Genomic DNA, 13,423 nt, shown 5'->3' with positions numbered 1-13,423 from the left:
AATTATTTATTAAACTTCAGTGTAGCCTAAGGTAATTCCAACTTCTTCATTCTTCTCTTGTTCCATGTGAAATTTCAATATGCTATTTACCCTATAAATATAAACTTGAAATTTTATATCTAAATTTTGTCAAGCATGGATGGTCATGTAAACCAGGAATTGTGATTAAAAAGAAAAGAAAACAAACTGAAGTATAATAGAAAGGAAGAGAGAATATATTATTCATAGATATTGGCTAAAGAATAGATGTTTATCTTTTTAAGCAAACAAGCACCAGGACACAAGGTATCACTGGAAATATCATTTCCCTTTAATTATATTTCATTATATATGAATTCAGAATTTAATTATTTATGTATATATACACAAAAACAAAAAACAAACAAACAAACAAAAAAACCATGCATATAGCCTAAATTGCAAATGCATCATGAGCACCTAAAAATAATGTGCATTTTCATGTTGTTGGTTGGAGTGGTTTATAAAATGTCAGTTAGGTCAAGTTGGATGATAATATTGTTTAGGTCTTCTATACCCTTACTTGTTATATTTTTTCACCTGTTCTATCAGTAATTGAGAGATGGTATTGAAATCTCCAAATACATTTTTGTGTTTGTCTATTTCTCTTTGCAGTTCTATTTATTTTCCTTCATATATTGTGAACCCAGTTATTAGGTGCCTAAACATTTAGGATTGTTATGTGTTCTGATGAATAGCTGCTTTATCATTAGGAAATTACCCTCTTTTTTCCTGATAATAGTCTTTGCTCTGAAATTTACTTTTTCTGATATTAATAAAACTATGCCAGCATTGTTTTCTTTTAGTGTTAGCCTGTTATATTTATACCCCATCCTTTCCCACCCCTCTTACACGTTAAATGGCTTTTTTATACGTAACATGTAATTGAGGTTTGCTTTTTTATTTGATTAGTAATCTCTGTCTTTTAGGTGTTTAGACCATTAACATTTAATGTGAACCATTGTTATAACTGCATTTAAATTTAACATCTCTCTAATTGTCTTCCATTTGTCAAATATGTTGTTTGTTTTCTTTTTCCTCTTCTAGTTTTTTATGCTTCTATTTTATCTCCTTTGTTGACTTATTAGCTATAACTCTGTTTGGTTAGTCCACTGGTTGCTTTGGGGTTTACAAAATACATCTTTAACTTATTACTGTCTGTTTACCTTTGAGTAATAGTGCATCACTTCATATATAAGATATAAGAGCAAACTTTTGTTTCTCTCTTCCTGGCCTTTGTATTATTAATTCATTTTACTACTACATATGTTATAACCTCACACTATACTGATTATATAGGTCAGCCAGTGATAATTTCTTTTGTCTAGGGTTAAGTTTTGCTCTCTACTGAGCTAATATCCTTCTTAGCACTCTAGCCCATGCCTCAATTATAAAATTTCTTCCTTGGCTGTTGGGAAAAACACTATTTTTGAAGCAGCATTGGGCACAGTCCCTCTAATCCTTTGGATAGTTCTGGCCTTAGGTAACTTTCTCACACATGTACTGCTTAGCACTCAGCTGAAAATTTAAGCTGACTCTGCAAATTTCTGGATATCTTTCTTTGTGCACTTCTCCTCTACAATATTCTGCCTTGTGTACTCCAATCATCCTGGGCTCTGAGGAATCCCAGATCCATCTCAATTAGAGAGAGCACTAGACTGCCTGGATTCCCCTCCCAGTGCTGCTACCTGGAAACCTCTAGGCAGTAAGATGGGACAAAGAGAAGACTCCCCTGTTTTTACATCCCTAAGAGATCACTGTCCTTTGTTTCCTGACATATAATGATGGATTCATGATGGCCATTTTTTATACCTATATTTTGTCTGTTTTTTCAATTGTTTCAGTTGAAACAGTAAATATGGTCCCTGTTATTTAATCTTGTCTGGAAATGAAAAGAAACTGAATTGTTAACTGTACTTAACTTTAATTAATTTAAATATAAATAGTTGCGTGTGGTTAGTGGCTATTGAATAGCATGGAAGGTATTCATTACAGGTATTCACACTGAAATTTCATTGAACTGTATACTTACGATTTGTGCACTTTTGTGTATAGGTAACACTTCAAAGCGAAATGTTTCAAGTTTTAAAAATCATAACATTTTTTCTATGTGATGAACTAAAATATTTTCCTAGAACATGTTCATCAGAAGCATCCTTTTAATCTGACCAAGAAAAATGACAAAGTTTTTTTTTCCTAAAAAATAAAATTGGATAATGCCTCATTATTTTGGGGGGGAGAAAGATAAAAGGCTTAGTGATAAGTAAAGCATATGCATTTACACTACATATAATAGGGTTCATGATAGTGTATTCACCTTGAAAGGATTAAGGATGGTGTCATCTTTTAAGCTCCAGTGAAACTAAACTGAGTGACAAATGATCTATAGGATGTAGTAGTTTTATTTAATTCTTTACATCTGATACTTTCTGCTTTAATAGTTGACCTATTTTAACCTGTTTAATTCCTGCCTTATAAAGAGTTTTTAAAAACCATGCATAGGGGGTGGGCCACAGTAGGTCAGCAGGCAGAGTTCTCACCTGCCATGCCAGAGACCCAGGTTCGATTCCTGGTACCTGCCCGTGCAAAAAAAAAAAAAAGCAACTATGCATAGCCCTGGCTAGCTCAATTTGACTCACTGTTTGGATATGACAGAGGTTTGAGGGGCCTGTAAGTATACATAGTCAGAAGAGAACTCCATAATGGACCATGTTTTTCATTCTTTGTGTGCTTCCAGATTTGCCTACATCTTGGAATATTTAGCCAATCTTTTCGGTGTCATCAGTTTTTTTGGGATTCTCATCCTGGGAATGGGTTTGACTAGTTTGTTCTATTACTTTGTCTATTCATGCACCTATCCATTATCTAAGACATATTTTTTTCTTTTTTGGGGGGGGGTGGAGTGCATGGTCCAGGAATCAAACCCAGATCTCCCTTACAGAAGGCGGGCATTCTGCCACTGAGCCACCTATGCATCCCATTTATCTAACACATATTAAATGACCACTTGGGACTGAGAAAATAGCATAGAAAAAAATGAACATACTTGTGTTCATACTTAGAGACTATCAAGTGTAACAGACATTAATGAAATAACCATATAAATTGTCATATATATTATGAAGAAAATGTATATAATATTAAGTGAACATGCAGCCATGAGCCCAGTTTTAGTGTGGGAGTGCAGAAAAGGATTCTTCATAGTGATATCTGATCTGAGACATGATGGATGAGTAGAAATTAGTTAGACCCATGAAATGGGGTAGGCAGAGTTTATAGGAAATTCCCATCAGAGGTGGAAATCTACAAATGCCTGAAGTGGGAAATAGCTTGGTGACTTCTGAGAGACCAAAAGAACACCATTGTGACTGCAAAGTAAAGGACAGAGGAGTAAGTCCAGGCTGGATTAGGGCATAAATCAGGTGATGTAGGCATCATTGATTATGTTGGGATGTTTGCTTGACTATAAGAACATGGAAGACATTGAAGAATAGTGAAATAATCAGGTTTATGTTTTGAAAAAATCACTTTGGCTATACTGTAAAGGATAGATTAGAAAGGATAAAAGCGTATATTGGCTGAGGAATATGAGTAGATAAAGGAATGACAGTTTGGAGACCATTCAGGTGAGTGTTAAATATTTGGTATTAAGGGAAATTTAGAAAAATGAACTACTTGAAGAAATTCTTATGCTGTAAAATTGAAAGAGCAAGGTGAAGGAATTGATATGAGAATGGAGGAGTCTGGCCCTTCCATTTCTGGACTTTGTCACGTACCCAGCATGCAAATGGCTTTATTTTTTTCTGATTATATTAACAATATATGTCCTTAAAAAAATTCAGTCGATAAAACTATAGGCCATGCAGATGATCAGTATTATCATTTTAATGACTTTTTTGGTGCTTTTCTTATGTACACACATGCTGGTGCACATACATAATTTTAAGTTTATTGTGTGATACACTTTTTGTTGTTTTTGTCTGACCCTTATATCTTTGGACTTTTCAACCATAGCTCTTTCCCTGAGACATAGAACACAGAGGCCAGATAGCTTTTAATGGGGAAAAATGTAAGGATCAGTTTTGGGTTTCATAGAGGTGAAAGAGCTTTGTCCACTTTGATCTTTTGAATAAATAGGTGTTGTTATTTCACAAATGTTCTTATTTTTTTATTAGAAGAGCAAGGGGATGGGGTGGAAACTATCAATTGAAAACCAAATATGTCTTCTGGTTCTAACTGATCCAGACATTTATAATTTCAATTTTTTATAAAATTATTGCTTATTATAATCATTCTTATTAATTTAATAATTCATATAAATTGATTAATTTCTTTTTGTTTTATGAAAATTGCAGGGTGACTCTGGTCAGACAGACCAGAATTTGTAGAGTGAGTCTGTCACTTATAAGCTATGTGACACTGACCAAGTTACCTATTCTATAAGTATTGGTTTCTTTTTCCACAAAATAATGGTAATATTTATAACATAATAAATACAATATAATGTAAATAGTGAGGTATTGTTGGATTTAAATGGATCTGTGTAGTAAATGTCTAACAGATTAAGAATATTAATAAATCGTAGCTGCTGCCCTTTTAAGGCCCAAATCAGACTAATACATGTAAATAGCATTTAAGTGCAATGATGCTAAAAAAGATAGAATATTTTGTGTAAGACTATAAAATATTTCTAAAAGTGCTCAGCAACTTGCCTTTACTATATGCTTCAAAATCCTCGTTTAGAAAACTGTGTGTACTTTTCCCCTTGTGTGTTAGTTAGATTCAGTCATCAACTTGGCCAGGTGAGCATACCTAGTTCTGTTGCTGCGGACACAAGCCAATGGTAACGTGAACCTCATCTGTTGCTAATTGCATCTGCAGTTGGCTAGGAGGCGTGTCTGCTGCAATGAGTGACGTTTGACTTAATTGGCTGGTGCTTAAATGAGAGAACGCAATGTAGCACAGCCTAGCAGCTTGGCATTCCTCATCTCAGCACTTGCAGCTCAGCCCAGGCCTTTGGAGATGCAGAAAGAAGTCACCCCAGGAAGTTGTTGGAACCTAGGGGCCTGGAGAGAAGACCAGCAGAGACCATCCTGTGCCTTCCACGTAAGAAAGAACCTCAGTGGAAAGTTAGCTGCCTTTCCTCTGAAGAACCAACAAAATAAATCCCCTTTTATTAAAAGCCAATCCGTCTCTGGTGTGTTGCATTCCGGCAGCTAGCAAACTAGAACACCTTGTAACAAAAAAGAAACTGTATAAAAGATTAAGCAGATAAAATATGTATATGTAAGTAGTAAGACCCAGGTTTCTCTGAGTGCATTGGGAATTTTACCTTTAGTTTATGATTTCTGCACCTAGTAGCATGAACAGTTTTCCCCTACCAAAATTAAAAGCACCTTCAGGGCCATCACAATTACATACTAGAAGAGAATTTACCAGCAAGGATTTTATTATGAAGTGGGGTTGCATTGCAAAAATACTTGTTTCAAGTACAAATGGGAAAATAGCTTCAATTAGTTCTCTGAGGAACCTCGATTTATGGAGATCAGGTAGTGAATCAAAGGAGTTTAAGTTACTGGATTTACTAAATTCAATTTAAGGTACTACTTTGGGATATCACATAAAATGCTTTACTCAGTAAGTATTTATTAGCAAGACAAAATGAAATAATCATCTTATACTTCTAGAAACTATCATGATTTTATTCCATCACTTAGAGAAAAACACACAAAAGTTTAAAACCTAACTATACATAATATGAATTGAAATCTGTATTTTTGTTAAAAATTTACAAAGACTGGAAATCCTGATACGGTTGATGTTTGTATTTAAATACTATCTTTTTTAAATCCCCAAGTAAAGAAAGCAGTTTAGAGAAACCAAGAGTCCACCCAGTCACATTTCCTTGCTTCAAAAGAATTTCTTTCTGTGGCATGAATTTCCTAGACCTTTCTAACAGAAGACCCAAGTAGAAGCTGGGACAGACATGAGGCTGCACTTTTGAAGAGGATTCGATTTATAGTAATTGGTCTCCTCTCCACAAAAGGTGGAGATTTAGCCAGGCTAGCACAGTCCTAAGATAATGTGGGAGAAAATGAAAATAGAAACCTAGTTTTCCTCATCTCTCCTCCAACAGGGCTTGGTATTGAAAGTGGGGCAGTGCTACAGTCAGGAGACTTTCTGCCATAGAGAACAGAAATTCAACTCAAAATGATTAAACAAGGAGCATTTATTATCTCAGAAAGCAAAAAGCCCTGAGGAGGGGCAGCTCCTCATTTGGCTAATTTTGATGATTCAAATCCATTATTGAGGAACCAGCTCCTTTCTACAATCCCTCTCTGTCATCCTCACTTGCAGATACAATACCCAGCTGGAGAAAAAGGACTGGTCTTTAGCAGGGTGAATCTTTCCTCCAAACTCCACAGCTCTCTTTTCTTCACATATCACTGGGAACTATTGGTTACAAGCCCTTTCCTGGATATTTACTGACAAGGGGAATGGGATTATCCCCTTTGCCTACAACAGGGGTAGACAATCTTTCTCTGTTAAGGCTAAATGGTAAATATTTTAGGCTTGACGAGCCATATGTTCTCTGTCACAGCTTATCAACTCTGCTGTCATACTGCAAAAGCAGTCATATAGAATATGTAATGAATGGCCATGGCTGTGTTTCAAGAAAACATTATTTACAGAACAGGTGATGGTCCAGATTTGTCCCATGAGCCATAGTTTGAGCCTTCCCTTAGACCAGTTGGGATTTACTTCTGGAAGTGCCTTTAACACATGAGAAATCTGTTTGGCTACAAAAATATTTATTTCCTTCTTTTACTCAAGGGTCCTGCCCAAGACTTCTAGCTTAATGATTTTAAGATTTTCTGTGAGAACTGAGCCTCCTGCTCAACCAAATGTTCTCTGCCTTTACCCACTAGGAAAGAAGAGAGAATCCAAATGTTCATTTGCCCCTTTCTTATTCCCAGGATTTCTGCAAATAAGTACAGTATATTTGAGAGCTCCTTTAAAGAAAATCTCTTTGCTCAAAATAATCTTTTCCCCTTTTCTATAATTTCACCAGTTAGATTCAGTGGGATTAACACCAACACAGTCTTTTTAGGATTGAGTAGTGTCATTTATTCAAAATTTAATGTGTATCGGTTTAATTTGGTTGTTTTCTCTTCAAACTTTGGTAAGAGATATATGGTGTCACAGAAATAGAGGTAAAAAGACCAGTGAGAAGTAGAGAGCGGACTTCAAGATGGTGGACTGAGCATGTTTATTTCCTCTATTTCTTGAACACCTCTTGATATTCCATTAAAATGAAAATACTGAATTAAAAATGCTATACATTGTCAACAATGAAGACAATGGAGAGAATCTTCAGCAGATAAAGACATGGACACATTTCTGGAAAATGGATCAAAAGTATTTGCTGATTAAACAAAGTAGAGGACTTCTGGGAAGATGGCCAAATATAATAGCTTGAGATTAGCCCTGCTCCATGGAAAAGTTAGAGAAGGGACAGGAGGATGACTGAGGTGGCGATTCAGGAGTGCGACTGACCTGGGAAAGCCTTCTGCACCACATGGAGCAGCCCTGGTGGCAGAGCCTGAGGAACTGAGAGGCAGAAGGCTGGAGTCTGGTGCAGAGGTGCAGAGGTGCAGAGGTACGAAGTCCACAAAAGAGCATGGACAGGAGCCCAGGAATGGGAAGTAAGCCAGGCTGTGTTCCTTGAGCACGCTACCCTCACCAGCGCAGTCCCATGACCAGTGACTCACCCCACACCCTATGCATGTAAAACCTGTCACCCACTCCCATTCCCTGCACTCCAGGCACCTCCACCCCACCAGCCCCCAGTGCATGTACCTGCCCCACACCCCCACCCCAAGTGCAGCCTAACCCATCTCTCCTGCCTCCCTCATGAGCACTGCCTCCCCCTCTCCCTGTTCCCTGCAGGCTGTTGCCAGCGCATAAAGGCTGTGGCAATCAGTGACCTCCAAACCCAGGCTACCCCTGCCCCCTGCCCATAGTGTCACACAGACTCACCCCCCCTCCCCGAGCTCTGTGCATCTATTTATGGCACTCCCGGGCCCATGCATGTGCACAGGCCCACAATCATGTCATTCAGTTCTGGGACCCTCAGTTTACAGCAGTTCTAGAACCGCACATGCACACGGCCCTCAGCCACACTTCCCAGCTCTGAGAAAGTGCCAACCTGCACAGCTGGGTCACATCTGCCCCCAATCCATGAAGACATAATGCCAACCTGCAGCCAAAGCTCTATGCAGAATGGGGCATCTGCACAGCTACATCCTTCCTGGCTGCTGGGTGCCCATGTTCACAAGCATCAGTGTAACATCCCCAACCTGCATCTATACCTGTCCTGAAACAAATCACCACACTGAGTACCCCACCCCATGCCCTGGTCCCTGCTGTACAACCATCCCACAAACACAAGGCCTTAGACTACTGAAAGAAATCAACTCCCAAGTAAATCAACCAAGATATTTACTTACCATGAAGACAGCAGAAGATCACTAAGCATATCACCTTGCAGACAAATATAACCCTACCTAATCATCAAAATAAAACACCAGAGGAGACACAGACATTGGAACAACTAATCAAAGATGTTCATACAACTCTACCAAATAAAATAAGTGGGATAGCAAATGACATAAAGGAGATCAAGAAGACAGTAGAAGAGCACAAAGAGGAATTTGAAAGAATAAATAGAAAAATAAAGGATGTTGCAGAGATTAAAGACTCTGTTGATCAAATAAAAAACATACTAGGGGCACAAAACACCAGATTTGAAGAGACATAAGAGAGAATAAGTGACATAGAGGACAGGATAATTGACTTCAAAGACTCAAAACAGCAAACGGCAAAAAAGATAGAAAAAATTGAATTGGAACTCAGGGAAATGATAGACAAAACAAAGAGCACAAATATAAGAATTACTGGTGTCCTAGAAGAAGAGAAAAGGGCTAGGAAGAGTAGTTGAGGATATAATAGGGAAAACTTTCCAACTCTCATAAAGGACATAAATATGGAGGTCAAAGAAGCCCAAAATAAACTCCAAACAGAATAAATTCAAATAGGCCTTCCCCAAGGCACATACTAATCAGTCTGTCAAATGTTGAAGAGAAGCAGAAAATCCTGGAAGCAGCAAGAGAAAAACAATCTACTACATACAAGGGAAACCAAATAAGACTGAGTTCTGACTACTCAGCTAGCACCCTGGAGGCGAGAAGGCAGTGGTATGATATATTCAAGATCCTGAAAGAGAAAGACTTCCAGCCAAGAATCCTGTACATAGCAAACTGTCCTTCAAAATTGAGGGAGAGATTAAAGTTTTCACAAGAAAAGAGGTCCTGGAAGAATTTGTCAATGAGAGACCAGCCCTACAAGAAATACTAAAAAGAGTTCTGCCAGCTGAAAACAAAAAAGACAGGAGAGGGAGGTCTGGAGGAGGACACAGAATTGAAGAATGCCACTAAAGGTCATTTAAAGAATACAAAAAGGGAAAATAATATATATATCTGACAAATAAAATAAAAAAGTTAAGATGGGAGATTCAAGAACACATTTTCAATAATAATTTGAATGTTAACAGACTAAATTCACCAATTAAAAGATACAGATTGACAGAATGGATTAAGAAACATAATCCAGCAATTTGCTGCTTACAAGCAACTCATCTTAGACACAAGGATACAAATACATTGAAAGTGAAAGGATGGAAAAAGATTTTCCATGTGAGTTGTAACCAAAAGAAAGGAGGAGTAGCTATACTAATATTGGACAAAATGGACTTTAAGTGTAAAGACATCATAAGAGACAAAGAATGACACAATATACTAATTAAAGGGTCAATTCACCAAGAAGATATAGTAATCATAAATGTTTATACTCTCAATCAAGAAACTCTAATTTACATGAGACAGACATTGGCAAAACTGAAGGGAGTGATAGATATTTCAACAATAATAGTAGTATTGAAGTCATTCAATACACCACTTTCTTCTATAGATAGAACAACCAGACAGAAGATCAACAAGGAAATAGAGAAGTTAAATAACTTGATAAATGAATTAGACTTAAGAGACATATGTAGGTCATTGCACCCCAAAGCACAAAGATATAAATTCTTCTCTAGTGCTCATGGAACATTCTCCAAGATAGATCATATGCTGGAGCACAAAACAGGATTTATAAATTTAAAAACACTCAAATTACTCAAAGCAGTTTCTCTGATCACAATGAGATGAAGCTGGATCTTAATAACCACCAAAGAACAAGACCATTCACAAGTATATGAAGATTAAATAACACACTCTTAAACAACCAGTGGGTCAAAGAAGAAATTGCTAGAGAAATCAGTAGCTATCTGGAGACGAATGAAAATGAGAATACAACTTATCAGAACTTATGGGATGTGGCAAAGTCTGTGCTGAGAGAGAAATTTATTGCCCTAAATGCCCATATTAAAAAAACAAGAAAGAGCAAAAATCAAGGACTTAGCAGCACACCTGGAGGAAGTTGAAAAAGAACAGCAAACTAACCCATAACAAACAGAAGAAGAGAAATAGCAAAGATTAAAGCAAAGATAAATGAATGGGAGAACAAAAGAACAGTAGAAAGAATCAATAACACCAAAAGTTGGTTCTTTGAGAAAATCAATAAAATTGATGGGCCACTAGCAAGACTGACAAAGAAAAAAGAGAGAGGATGCGAATAAACAAAATCAGAAATGAGAAGGGGTGCATTACCACAGACCCTGAAGAAATAAAAGAAATCATAAGCGCATACCATGATCAACTATATGCCAATAAACTAGACAACTGAGATGAAATGGACAAATTCCTGGAAACACACAAACAAGCCACGTTGACTCAGGAAGAAATAGAAGATCTCAAGAAACCAATCACAAGTAAAGAGAGACTCAATCAGTCATCAATAATCTTGCTACAAAGAAAAGCCCAGGGCCTGATGGCTTCACAGGGAAATTTTATCAAACATTCCTTAAAGAACTAACAACAATCCTGCTCAATTTTTTCCAAAAAAAATGAGGAAAAAGAAATTCCATCTAACTCATTTGATGACGCTAATACCATTTTAATGCCAAACCGGGTAAAGATGCTATGAGAAAGGAAAACTACAGGCCAATCTCCCTAATGAACATAGATGCAAGATGCAAAAATTATCAATAAAATATTGGCAAATAGAATCCAACAGTACATTAAAAGAATTATACACCATGACCAAGTGGGGTTTATACCAGGAATGCAAGGATGGTTCAATACAAGAAAATCAATTAATGTAAAACAGTACATTAACAAATCAAAAGGGAAAAATCACATAATCATCTCAACTGATGCTGAAAAAGCACTTGACAAAATTCAGTATCCTTTTCTGATAAAAATACTCCAAAAGATAGGAATCAAAAGTAACTACATCAATATGATAAAGGGAATACAAGAAAAACTGATAGCCAGCATCATACTCAGTGGAGAGAGACTGAAAGCTTTCCCCCTAAGATCATGTACAGGACAAGGATGCCCCCTGACACCACTACTATTCAACACTGTTCTAGAATTTCTAGCTAGAGTAATCAGGCAGGGCAAAGAAATAGAAGGAATCTGAATTGGAAAGGAAAAAGTAAAACTCTCATTATTGGCAGATGATATGATACCATACTTGGAAGATCTTGAGAAATCTACAGTAAAGTTTCTTGAAGCTAATAAATTCAGCAAGGTGGCAGGATATAAAATTAATGAAAATCAGTATCATTTCTATACACAAGCAACAACCTAGCTGAGGAGTCAGTTAAGGAAAAAATTCCATTCAAAATAGCAACTAAACAAATCAAGTACTAAGGAGTGAACTTAACTAGGGACATAAAGGACTTGTACACAGAAAACTACATAACATTGCTAAAAGAAATCAAAGGAGACCTAAATAAGTGGGAAGAATTCCCTGCTCATGGATAGGAAGGCTAAATATAGTTAAGATGTCAATTTTCCCCAAATTAATCTACATATTTAACATAGTGCCAATCAAACTTCCAACAACCTACTTAGAAGATTTGGAAAAGCTAACTACCAAATTCATGTGGAAGGAAAAGAGATCCTAAATAGCTAAAAAGCATCCTAAAAAAAGAACAAAGTGGGAGGTTTAACACTCCCTAATTTTAAAAGCCATTATAAAGCCACAGTGGTCAAAACAGCATGGTACTGGCACAAAGACAGAAGCATTGACCAATGGAATCAAATCAAGAGTGCAGAAATAGACCATCAAGTCTATGGTCAACTGATTTTTGACAAGGCCCCTATATCCTCTGAACTGGGACAAAACTGTCTTTTCAATAATTAGGCATGGGAGAATTGGATATCAATAGCCAAAAGAATGAAAAAGGATTCCTATCTTACATCCTACACAAAAATTAAGTCAAGGTGGATCAAACATCTAAATATAAGAACTAGCACCATAAAGCTTCTAGAAGAAAATGTAAGGAAATACCTTTAAGACCTAGTAATAGGAGGTACCTTCCTAAACTTTATAACCAAAGCACAAACAACAAAAGAGAAAAATAGATAAATGGGAACACCTCAAAATCAAATGCTTCTGTACTTCAGAAGACTTTGTCAAAAAGATGAAGAGGCAGCCAACTCAATGGGAGAAAATATTTGGAATTCACATATCAAACAAAAGTTTGATTTCCTATGTATACAAAGAAATCATACAACTCAACAACAAAAGAACAAAGACCCCAATTATAAAATGGGCTAGAGATATGAATAGGCATTTTTCTGAAAAGCAAATACAAATGGCTCAAAAGCACATGAAGAGATGTTCATTTTCATTGGCTGTAAGGGAACTTCATATCAAGACTACAATGAGATACCCCCTCACACCTATAAGAAAGTCTGCTATTAAACAAACAGGAAACTTCAAATGTTGAAGAAGATGTGGAGAAACTGGGACATTTATGCACTGCTGGTGGGAATGTATAATGGTAGAGCCACTATGAAAGACTCTTTGGCGGTTCCTTAGGAAACTAAATATTGAGTTGTCCTATGACCTAGCAATACCACTACTTGGTATATACCCAGAAGAGCTGAAAGTAATGACACAAACAGACATTTGCACACTGATGTTCATAGCAGCATTTTCCACAATTGCCAAAAGATGGAAACAAACCAAATGCCCATCAATAGATGAGTGGATCTACAAAATGTGGTATATACATATGATGGAAAATTATGTAGCAGTAAGGCAAAATGATGTCCTGAAGCACATGACAAGATGAATGAGCCTTGAGAACATAATGCTGAGTGAAGTTAGCCAGACACAAAAGGATAGATACTGTATGATTCCACTTTTATGACCAGATAAAGAATTAATC

This window comes from Tamandua tetradactyla, chromosome 7 (genome assembly GCF_023851605.1).
Source record: "Tamandua tetradactyla isolate mTamTet1 chromosome 7, mTamTet1.pri, whole genome shotgun sequence".
Taxonomy (NCBI): Eukaryota; Metazoa; Chordata; class Mammalia; order Pilosa; family Myrmecophagidae; genus Tamandua; species Tamandua tetradactyla.
Note: the sequence above shows the minus strand (reverse complement) of the source record.